Here is a 10,000-nt window from a genome sequence, read left to right as displayed (position 1 = left end):
AAATTGGGATGGATGGATGGATGGATGGATGGATGGATGGATGGATGGATGGATGGAGGGAAGGAGGGAGAGAGAGGGAGGCAGAGAGAGAGGGAGGCAGAGAGAGAGGGAGGCAGAAAGAGAGAGAGAGAGAGAGAGGAGGGGGGGAGGGAGGAGAGGGAGAGGGAGAGGGAGAGGAGAGAGAGAGAGAGGAGAGAGAGAGAGAAGAGAGAGAGAGAGAGAGAGGAGAGAGAGAGAGAGAGGAGAGGGAAGAGGGAGGGGGAGAGGGAGAGGAGAGGAGAGGAGAGAGAGGAGAGAAGGAGAGGAGAGAGAGAGAGAGAGAGAGAGAGAGAGAGAGAGAGAGAGAGAGAGAAAGGGGGGGAGAGGGAGAGGGAGGGAGAGGAGAGGAGAGAGAGAGAGAGAGAGAGAGAGAGATAGTGTCCAAATTCAAATTCATATTCAGAACACATTATTCCATTAATTACAATGGGTATTCTATTTACATACATGATGTCTACATTATGTAATAAGATGTTATATACATAGATATCATGCAATGCTTGTTTAACAAGATTAGACAGAACATTAATATCAAAAAGACTGAAACATCGAGTTTGGCTTGATGTATGAACGCCTGATGTTACTGATTGTTGGTTCCAGATCACCAATCCTCGGATTTGCAAATTTGCATACTGCCCTCGTTTCTGTATTCGATCTTTTGAGATATGATGAGTTATTTTGCCTTGTATGTACACCTGTTCTGTTACCTGTTGTTTGTATAGGTAATAGACAATTTGGGCAATTTCCTTTTATGATTGTATGGATTGGAATGCATGTGTCATTGCTGTATTTTTGTTGTAGATTTAGCCGTTTTCGTTTGTTTATATGTGGTGGGATGTGGTCATATTCATTTACATTTCCCAGTGCTACTCTTGCCGCGAAGTTTTGTAGTTTTTGTGTCCTTTGTATTTGTTTTGTTTGTGGCGCTCCAGATGTTTACACTAATTAATGATAGTAAGTGTTAGTGTTTGTATAACAGCAATTCTTGTTTCTATGGGTATTTTATTTTTGATGTGATTTCAGTATACCAGAGCGCCCATTACTTTTCTGTGGATGTGAGCAATATGTGTCTCCAATGTTTTTACTGTTGTATTGGGTTTGATGCAGCGACCTTAGAAATCTATAACTGTATCTCTGGTATTTTTGCTATGTTCTGGCAGCTGCCTATGAATTTTTTTGTGTGGATTTCGAAGTATTGTTTTGATTCTGCTTGGGTCTGTTCGTTTTTTCCTATAAATTCCTTTAGTTAACAGAAGCAGTGTGAAGAAATTGACAGTCGTCGGCGTACTGAAAAGAAGACATTTTTTGGCAAATGATGACAGATCATTAACGAATATAATGAATATGATTGGGCCTAGGATGGAGCCTTGTGGAACACCGAATGAATCTCGTTGCTCTGATGATACTTTTTTATGGATTTCGTTTTTCTCGCGGACAGGTAATTTTTGAACCAAAATGATCAATTTCGTGATTTGTTAGTTTGTTTATAAGTAATTCATGGCTGACACACAGAGTAAGCAAATTGAGCTGGTTGTTATCTACATTATAAATTGAATTTGTGACGTTTAATAATGCTGTTCGGTTAATAGTTTACTCCTAAAACCGTATTGTGTGTTAGATATAAGGTTATTCGCTTCCAAAAATGATGTTAATTGGTTTGCAATTATTTTCTCGAGAACTTTAGATATTACTGGTAGTATAGTGATGGGTCGATAATGATTAATTTCGTGTCTGTAACCGGATTTGAAAATAGGTGATGGATAAATACCGGTGACTACAGATGTATTAATAATGACTGTCAGATTGTATGCAATTGCTGGTAAACTTTCGTTTATGAAACGATGTGCAATCCCATCCGCTCCCACGAAATTCGTTTTTTTCTTAGATGTTTATTGTTAGGATAATTGTTTCTACTCGTACTGGTTGCGGTCTGAAAAAGTTTGTTATAGGCGTCGTTTCATTTATGTTGTGTTGATATGTGGGGGCGGCGGTCTGTTCATAAGTGCGTCTACCGACTTCTGTAATGAAGTTATTAAAGTGTTCTATGTTATTTATGGAATTTTGGTTAATGTCTGTGTTTTGTTTCTCCTTAGGCACTAATGCATTAACAAGTTTCCATGTTTCGGCAGAATCGCTTCTATATGCATTGAACTTACTTTTAAAATAATTAGTTTTCGTGCAATGGAGGAGTGCTTTCCCATCTCTCTTCTCGTGTCAGTATTCTGCCAGAAGGCTGGTGTCAAATCTGTTGATCTTGAGAGCTTTGTGACTATTATTTCTATCATTTATGTCCCTCTAACTGTTGTCATTTATCAATGGCGCGGGAGGACGTCTGTTAGAATATTAACTTGTCTGTTAACGTCATCTGTTGTTAAGATCTCTGAGAGTGACGATTCGTTGGCTATAATATGTTGGCAGAGTAACTGAGGATCGTAATGCGTTAAGTCGCGAGAGGTTTTAGTGACTGACTGGTTTTCGCTTTGTTTTTTCTACATTTAAGGTCATGGTTAAAATCTCGTGATCGGCAACGTGGCATGGGACAGCGTCTGTATGAAGTATGATATCGGGTCTGTTTGTTATTATAACAACTAATATGGATGAGAGCAGAGAGAGAGGGGGGGTGGAGGGGGGAAGAGAGAGAAATAATAAAAAAGGAAGTTGATGATGCATAATCAAGTACCTGCATAAATGCAGACAAAATACAAATGAGTAAACATACAAATTGTATTAATAAATACATAAACATATTAATTAATGATAAACATAACTAATATATATATATATATATATATATATATATATATATATATATAGAGAGAGAGAGAGAGAGAGAGAGAGAGAGAGAGAGAGAGAGAGAGAGAGAGAGGAGAGAGGACAGAGAGAGAGAGAAGAAAAGAGAGAGAGAGAAGACGAGAGAGAAAGAGAGAGAGAGAGAGAGAAGATAAGAGAGAGAGAGAGAGAGACGAGAGAGAGAAGATAGAGTAGAGAGTGAGAGAGAGAGAGAGAGAGAAGAGGAGAGAGAGAGAGAGGAGAGAGAGAGAGAGAGAGAGAGAACTTTTAGAGAGAGAGAGAGAGAGGAGAGAGAGAACTTTTAGAGAGAGAGAGACAGAGAGAGAGAGGAGAGGGAGAGAGAGAGAGAGAGAGGGAGAGAGGGAGAGAGAGAGAGAGAGAGAGAGAGAGAGAGAGAGAGAGAGAGAGAGAGAGAGAGAGAGAGAGAGAGAGAGAACTTTTAGAGACAGAGAGACAGAGAGAGAGAACTTTTAGAGAGAGAGAGAGAGAGAGAGAGAGAGATAGGGGGATAATAAAAATAAATTAAGTTGGTAAGCAATTGCATAGATGCATAATCATGTACCAGCATAAATACAGACAAAATACAAATGATTAAACATACAACCTGAACTAATTATTTCATAAACACATCAATGATTAACATAACTAATAACCAAAAAAGCATTCAAATAAGAGCAAAATAGTTCCCCCTAAAAAATCTTGTTGGCTATTTAGCCTTTTGACCGCGGGGTGAGAGTTAGGGATGAGGGGGGCTATTCATATATGTATATATATGTATATATATGTATATATATGTATATATATGTATATATATGTATATATAATATATATATAATATATAATATATATACACACACATAATATATATATATATGTATATATATATATATATATATATATATATATATATTTCAGTTAGTCCATTCGATATACGATAAAATAATTATATTATACTACAAATGTAGGATAACACAGTTACATCCTGTGCATTAGTTGAAATAAAATAATTATATTGCTCTTCGTATTTCCAGGAAAGTGACTTGTGTAAGATACGGTGCACAAGTGCTCCCTTATTTGTAGCTGAATAAAAAAAATCGTTTTTTTCGCATTTCATAATTCACTGACCTGCCAAAACAGGTCACTTCATCACATGGTTATGGTTTTGTTTGAGATACATGGGACACTTTCTTGTAGTACCAAGTCATACTGTCTTACGTTGCAGCGTGCACGAGGTTCTGATGATGCATGGAATTTTAGCAGGAGGTATTTCATAATGATCATACTTAGGGATAGCATCTAGGTAAGGCATATATATATATATATATATATATATATATATATATATATATATATACATATATATACATATATATACATATATATACATATATATACATATATATACATATATATACATATATATACATATATACATATATATATATATATACATATATATATAATATATATATATATGTATATATATATGTATATATATATGTATGTATATGTATGTATATGTATGTATGAGTATATATATGTATATATATGTATGCATATGTATATGTATTTATATATATGTATATATATATATATGCCTTACCTAGATGCTAAAAAACACAGTAACGTGTACACAAAGATGAAAAGGGAAACATCCACAGTAGAAAATGAAACTAAACCGTAACGGTTTAGTTTCATTTTCTACTGTGGCTGTTTCCCTTTTCATATATATATATATATATATATATATATATATATATATATATATATATATATATATATATAACACACACACACACACGCGCGCATCGTAAAAGACTATGATCCTTATTAATAAGAGTTGACACACAGTATGGGAACACACGAGACGATGTCTGCGGGTCACGTGTCAGGTCAGCCTGCACGGAGGGGGAGGGCTAGGCCGACCTTTCCACGTCGGGTGCTGGTCACGAACTGCTGGGTCAAGCGAGATCAGATATAATCGTCATCTACGCCCTCGCTGAATCAATGGTTCCTATTTGGGACTTGGATCCACGTGGTAAACAGCCACGTGGTCCACTCTTAACAGAAATAGACTTATATATATGCTATACGCATACATTGAGATTTATAACTCGGAAGCTTTCCTGGAATGGCAAATTTAGCCTGTAAGCGAAACGCGGTATACACTGTCCGCAGAGTTTATGGTACCACCAAAGAGGGAGTGACTAGTTAGTATTATGTTACTAATCAACATAATTTTAATTTCTTTCACTGTTAACTATGATTACTATTTCTGCATAAAGACAAACTATTTCTTTTGATTTTTGCTATCCTTAATAATCTTTAACTACCAGGATTAGCATATTACTTGTATTTCGTTAGTGTAATGCGTCGATTACACCGAAATCCGCCTCGACTGAAACTATCAGACACAGTGATAAAAAGCGATAAATCTAATAATGATCATAGATATAAAAAAAATCTAACACTCGAGACATTCGAAGGAAAGAAATGTCTCCGTTCGCAGATTCCCCCTCCCCCCTCCCCCTCCCTTCCTCCCGATTTCATCATCATCATCAGCCTCCCTCCGCCTCCACCAACGCCGCCCGCCACCGTCCTCGTCAAATCCAACTCCATCGCTAACTTCATCCCCATTATGACCAGCATTGTAATTTTTATCATATTAGCATCACTACTGCCCTTGTCTATTATTGCAACACCTTCACTACTTCTGTATCGCGGGGACATTGTGAGTGGTGACCGCTGAAATTTCATTACAGAAATGTGTGATACGCCAATTACTCAGCATTAAAATTGTGATAAACTTTATCAATGATTTTCCCTTTACAGACAGACAGAGGCAGAGAAAGAGAAAGAGAGAGGGAGAGGGAGGGAGGGAGGGAGGGAGGGAGGAGGGAAGGAGAGAGAGAGAGAGAGAGAGAGAGAGAGAGAGAGAGAGAGAGGAGAGAGAGAGAGAGAGAGAGAGAGAGAAAGAAAGAGAGAGAAAGAAAGAGAGAGAAAGAAAAAGAGAGAAAGAGAAAAAGAGAAAGAGAGAAAGAGAGGAGAGAGGAGAGACGGAGAGAGGGAGAGAGAATGTGTGTGTGTGTGTGTGTGTGTGTGTGTGTGTGTGTGTGTGTGTGTGTGTGTGTGTGTGTGTGTGTGTGTGTGAGAGAGAGAGAGAGAGAGAGAGAGAGAGAGAGAGAGAGAGAGAGAGAGAGAGAGAGAGAGAGAAAGAAGAGAGAGAGAGAAAAAAGAGAGAGAGAGAGAGAGAGAGACTGAGAAAGAGAGACTGAGAAAGAGAGAAAGAGAGAAAGAGAGAGAGAGAGAGAGAGAGAGAGAGAGAGAGAGAGAGAGAGAGAGAGAGAGAGAGAGAGAGAGAGAGAGAGAGAGAGAGAGAATCAATATATAAAAATACGTTCCCTCTGCTATACCCTACACAAGCCTGGTGAACCCGCTTTCCTCAAGCATCAGTCTTGACAAAATCCCGATCCCTCCTCATTCCCGGCATTTCTCCCTACCACTCTCACCCTTCCGTGGCACACCCATACACCTCCCCCACCCCCATCGCTCATAAAAAACTCTCCCCTTCTATCCTCGCACCCCAACCATCCCCAACCCACCGTCGCAGCAGAGCGTCGTGGCGGGGCGTGAGAGGGCGAGCGAGGGCGGGCGAGGGCGGGCGAGGGCGGGCGAGGGCGGGCGAGGCGGCCAGGCCAGGCTCTCCAGACGGGCCACCTGCGCGTTCATAGTGAATGCAGAAACCATTCATAGTCACCGCCTTTCACGCTGCCAGATTCCCTTTAAGCCAGAGCGTGTAGTGAGCGTGCTCTGGAGTACGTGTTAGAGTGCGCGTGTTGCTCGCACCAAGTGTTGTAGGGCCGCGCAATGCCGTGTTGCAGAGCGAGAGAAAGGGAGGGGGGGAAGGAGGGAGGGTCAGAGAGAAAGGGAGAAAGAGAGACGGAAAGAGAGAGAGAGAGAGAGAGAGAGAGAGAGAGAGAGAGAGAGAGAGAGAGAGAGAGAGAGAGAGAGAGAGAGAGACGGAGAGAGAGAGAGAGAGAGAAAGAGAGAGAGAGAGAGAGAGAGAGAGAGAGAGAGAGAGAGAGAGAGAGAGAGAGAGAGAGAGAGAGAGAGAGAGAGAGAGAGAGAGAGAGAGAGAGAGAGAGAGAAGACAAGAGAAGACAAGAAAAGACAAGAGAGAAGAGGAGAGAGAGACTGGAGATTTGTGAGTGCACGCGTGTGTTTGCGTCTGTGCCGTGAAGCTTATGTGTCGAGCGTGTTGAAATAGTTTTGAGCTCAAGGCGCGCCTTGTTAGCAGTATGGCAGAAGCTTGTTAGGGAGAGAAGCTGCGACTACATTGTAAGCTGCTAGGCATTAACAGTGAAGTTAAAAAAAAAATTGATACTTAATTAGTTCACAATATTTTAATGCATGGTACATGGCGTGATTTTAAACTGAAGCGCTTTAAGCCATAATGGAAACAACTTCTAGTGACACATCGTCTCTCGTTAATCAAGGTGCATTTGCCGATGTGAGAGAAATCTACCCCAGGCCACACACTGGATGCACGAGTTAATATACGAGACCAATGTCATCAAAAATGTGTGAATAAAATGTAGGGACGCCACAACTGCGGGCTCGCTGAAGATGAGGTTCATAAAGGCTGATATCAAAGCAGAACATAAACCTTGGAGGGCAAAATTTACATTGTATAGCACACAATCCTCTAAATTTTAAAAACATGTTTATAGAGAAAACGCTGGGAACCTTTAGGGATATCTCACTTCAGCACTGTCTCTTGCGCCATCACGACATGACTTTTTTCGTGTATCTTTGTTTACGACTGGCCACTTACACTTCTCAACCCTTGGTGAAAGTAAGTCAAAACTGTGACTGGTCAGCTGGGCCGACTAAAGGCGCATTCATTTTATCGCCAACGCGGGCACACTGCTAGAAAATCAAGTGGGAATGGGACGGCAACATCCACTGTCAGGTAGTCAGGGTGCGCTCAGGCTGATGCCATACTTCATCTACTATTAATAATAATGATAATGATAAAGATAATGATAATGACAATGATGATGATGATGATGATGATGATGATGATGATGATGATGGTGATGATGATGATGATGATGATGATAATAATAGTAATAATAATAACAACAACAATAACATTATTGTTAATAATAATAATAATAATAATAATAATATTAATAATAATAATAATAACAATAATAATAATAATAATAATAATAATAATAATAATAATAATAATAATAATAATAACAATAGTGATGATGATGATGATGATAAGACTAAAAGTCATATATAAGAGAATGAAAATAATTAGGTGAATAATAGTTAGACGTAAAGGCAGCAGTAGAAATGTCTACGACTTCATAAATCAAGTTTAACTCAAATGCAAGCAAACAATGCAAAATCCTAAGTCGCATAAAAGGCTCAGCGAAGAAACGATATCGTCGATAAGGAGTATAACACCTAGATTATGAGACAAACCGAGTTGCAAAAATCAAGTAAATAAGGAACTGAGCTGGTTGCCGAAAGCAAAGAATACTTAAGGAAAGCCTTGGGAAAACACAGGATGCAAGCCAGAAACGAAAACCCGGGATATCATATTGTCAGTTGAAGGTACCTCAGATGCAATTTCTCACAGTGAGTTGATGTAATTTATCGAGACACGCCGTGGGCATCCTAGGCTGTGAAAGCGAGAGCGCTGGCACCAAAGGTCAGCGCCGGCAGACTGCCACTCAAGTTCTTTAATCATGCTCCTCTTTCCGTTCGACTCACAGGATGTGCTTTATCTTCATATCAAACACCGACCGCCCTCCGACCGCCATAGCGATCTACATGGCGCATCCAGACACACTTCATTACGATACGAACGCTTTATGGGAAAGCTTTTAACATTCGGCGCCATCACCGGAGCGGCAGTCTGAAATAGGGAGCAGCCGGGCACGGGCACGTGAGGCCAGCAGTCGCCAGCCCGAAAGCACCCGAACACAAGGTGCAGGGGAGGCAAGATAGGTGGGGAGGGAGAGGGAGGAGGAGGAAAAGGGAGCGATTGGGGTGGGGGGGGAGGAGGAAGAGGTGAGAGAGAAAGATAAATAAATGGATAAATAAATAAATAAATAGATAATGTATATATATATATAAATATATATATATATATAGATAGATAGATATCTCTATCTATCTATCTATCTCTCTCTCTCTTACTCTCCCTCCCTCCCCCTTCTCCTTCCCCTCCCTCCCTCCTTCCTCCTCCCTGTGTATATATATATATATATTTTATATATATATTATTATATATATATATTTTTATATATATATATATATATATATATGTACATATATACTGTACATATATATGTATATATGTATATATATGTATGTATATATATATATTATATATATATATTATACTATATATATATATATAATGTATATATATATATATATATATATATATATATGTGGGTGTGTGTGTGTGTGTGTGTGTGTGTGTGTGTGTGTGTGTGTGTGTGTGTGTGTGTGTGTGTGTGTGTGTGTGTGTGTGTGTGTGTGTGTGTGTGTGTGTGTGTGTGTGTGTGTGTGTGTGTGTGTGTGTGTGTGTGTGTGTGTGTGTGTGTGTATGTATGTTGTATGTATGTATTATATATATATATATGTATATACATATATATATAGCATATATATATAGCATATATATAACAGACATATAGCATATATATATAGCATATATATAATATATAGCATATATATATATATATATATATACATATATATAGCATATATGTATATATATGTATATATATATATATATATATATATATATATATATATATATATATATATAGAGAGAGAGAGAGAGAGAGAGAGGGAGAGAGAGAGAGAGAGAGAGAGAGAGAGAGAGAGAGAGAGAGAGAGAGAGAGACAGAGAGAGAGAGAGAGACAACATATATGTGTACACACACACACACACACACACACACACACACACACACACACACACACACACACACACACACACACACACACACACATATGTGTATGTATGTATTTATATATATATATATATATATATATATATATATATATGTATGTATTTATATATTCATATATCTTTGTATATTTGTTTGTATGTATGCTTATTATGCATCTTTCAGAA

Source organism: Penaeus monodon, chromosome 5 (assembly GCF_015228065.2).
Source record: "Penaeus monodon isolate SGIC_2016 chromosome 5, NSTDA_Pmon_1, whole genome shotgun sequence".
Taxonomy (NCBI): Eukaryota; Metazoa; Arthropoda; class Malacostraca; order Decapoda; family Penaeidae; genus Penaeus; species Penaeus monodon.
The sequence above is the reverse complement of the archived record's forward strand: the minus strand, read 5'-3'. Positions refer to the sequence as shown.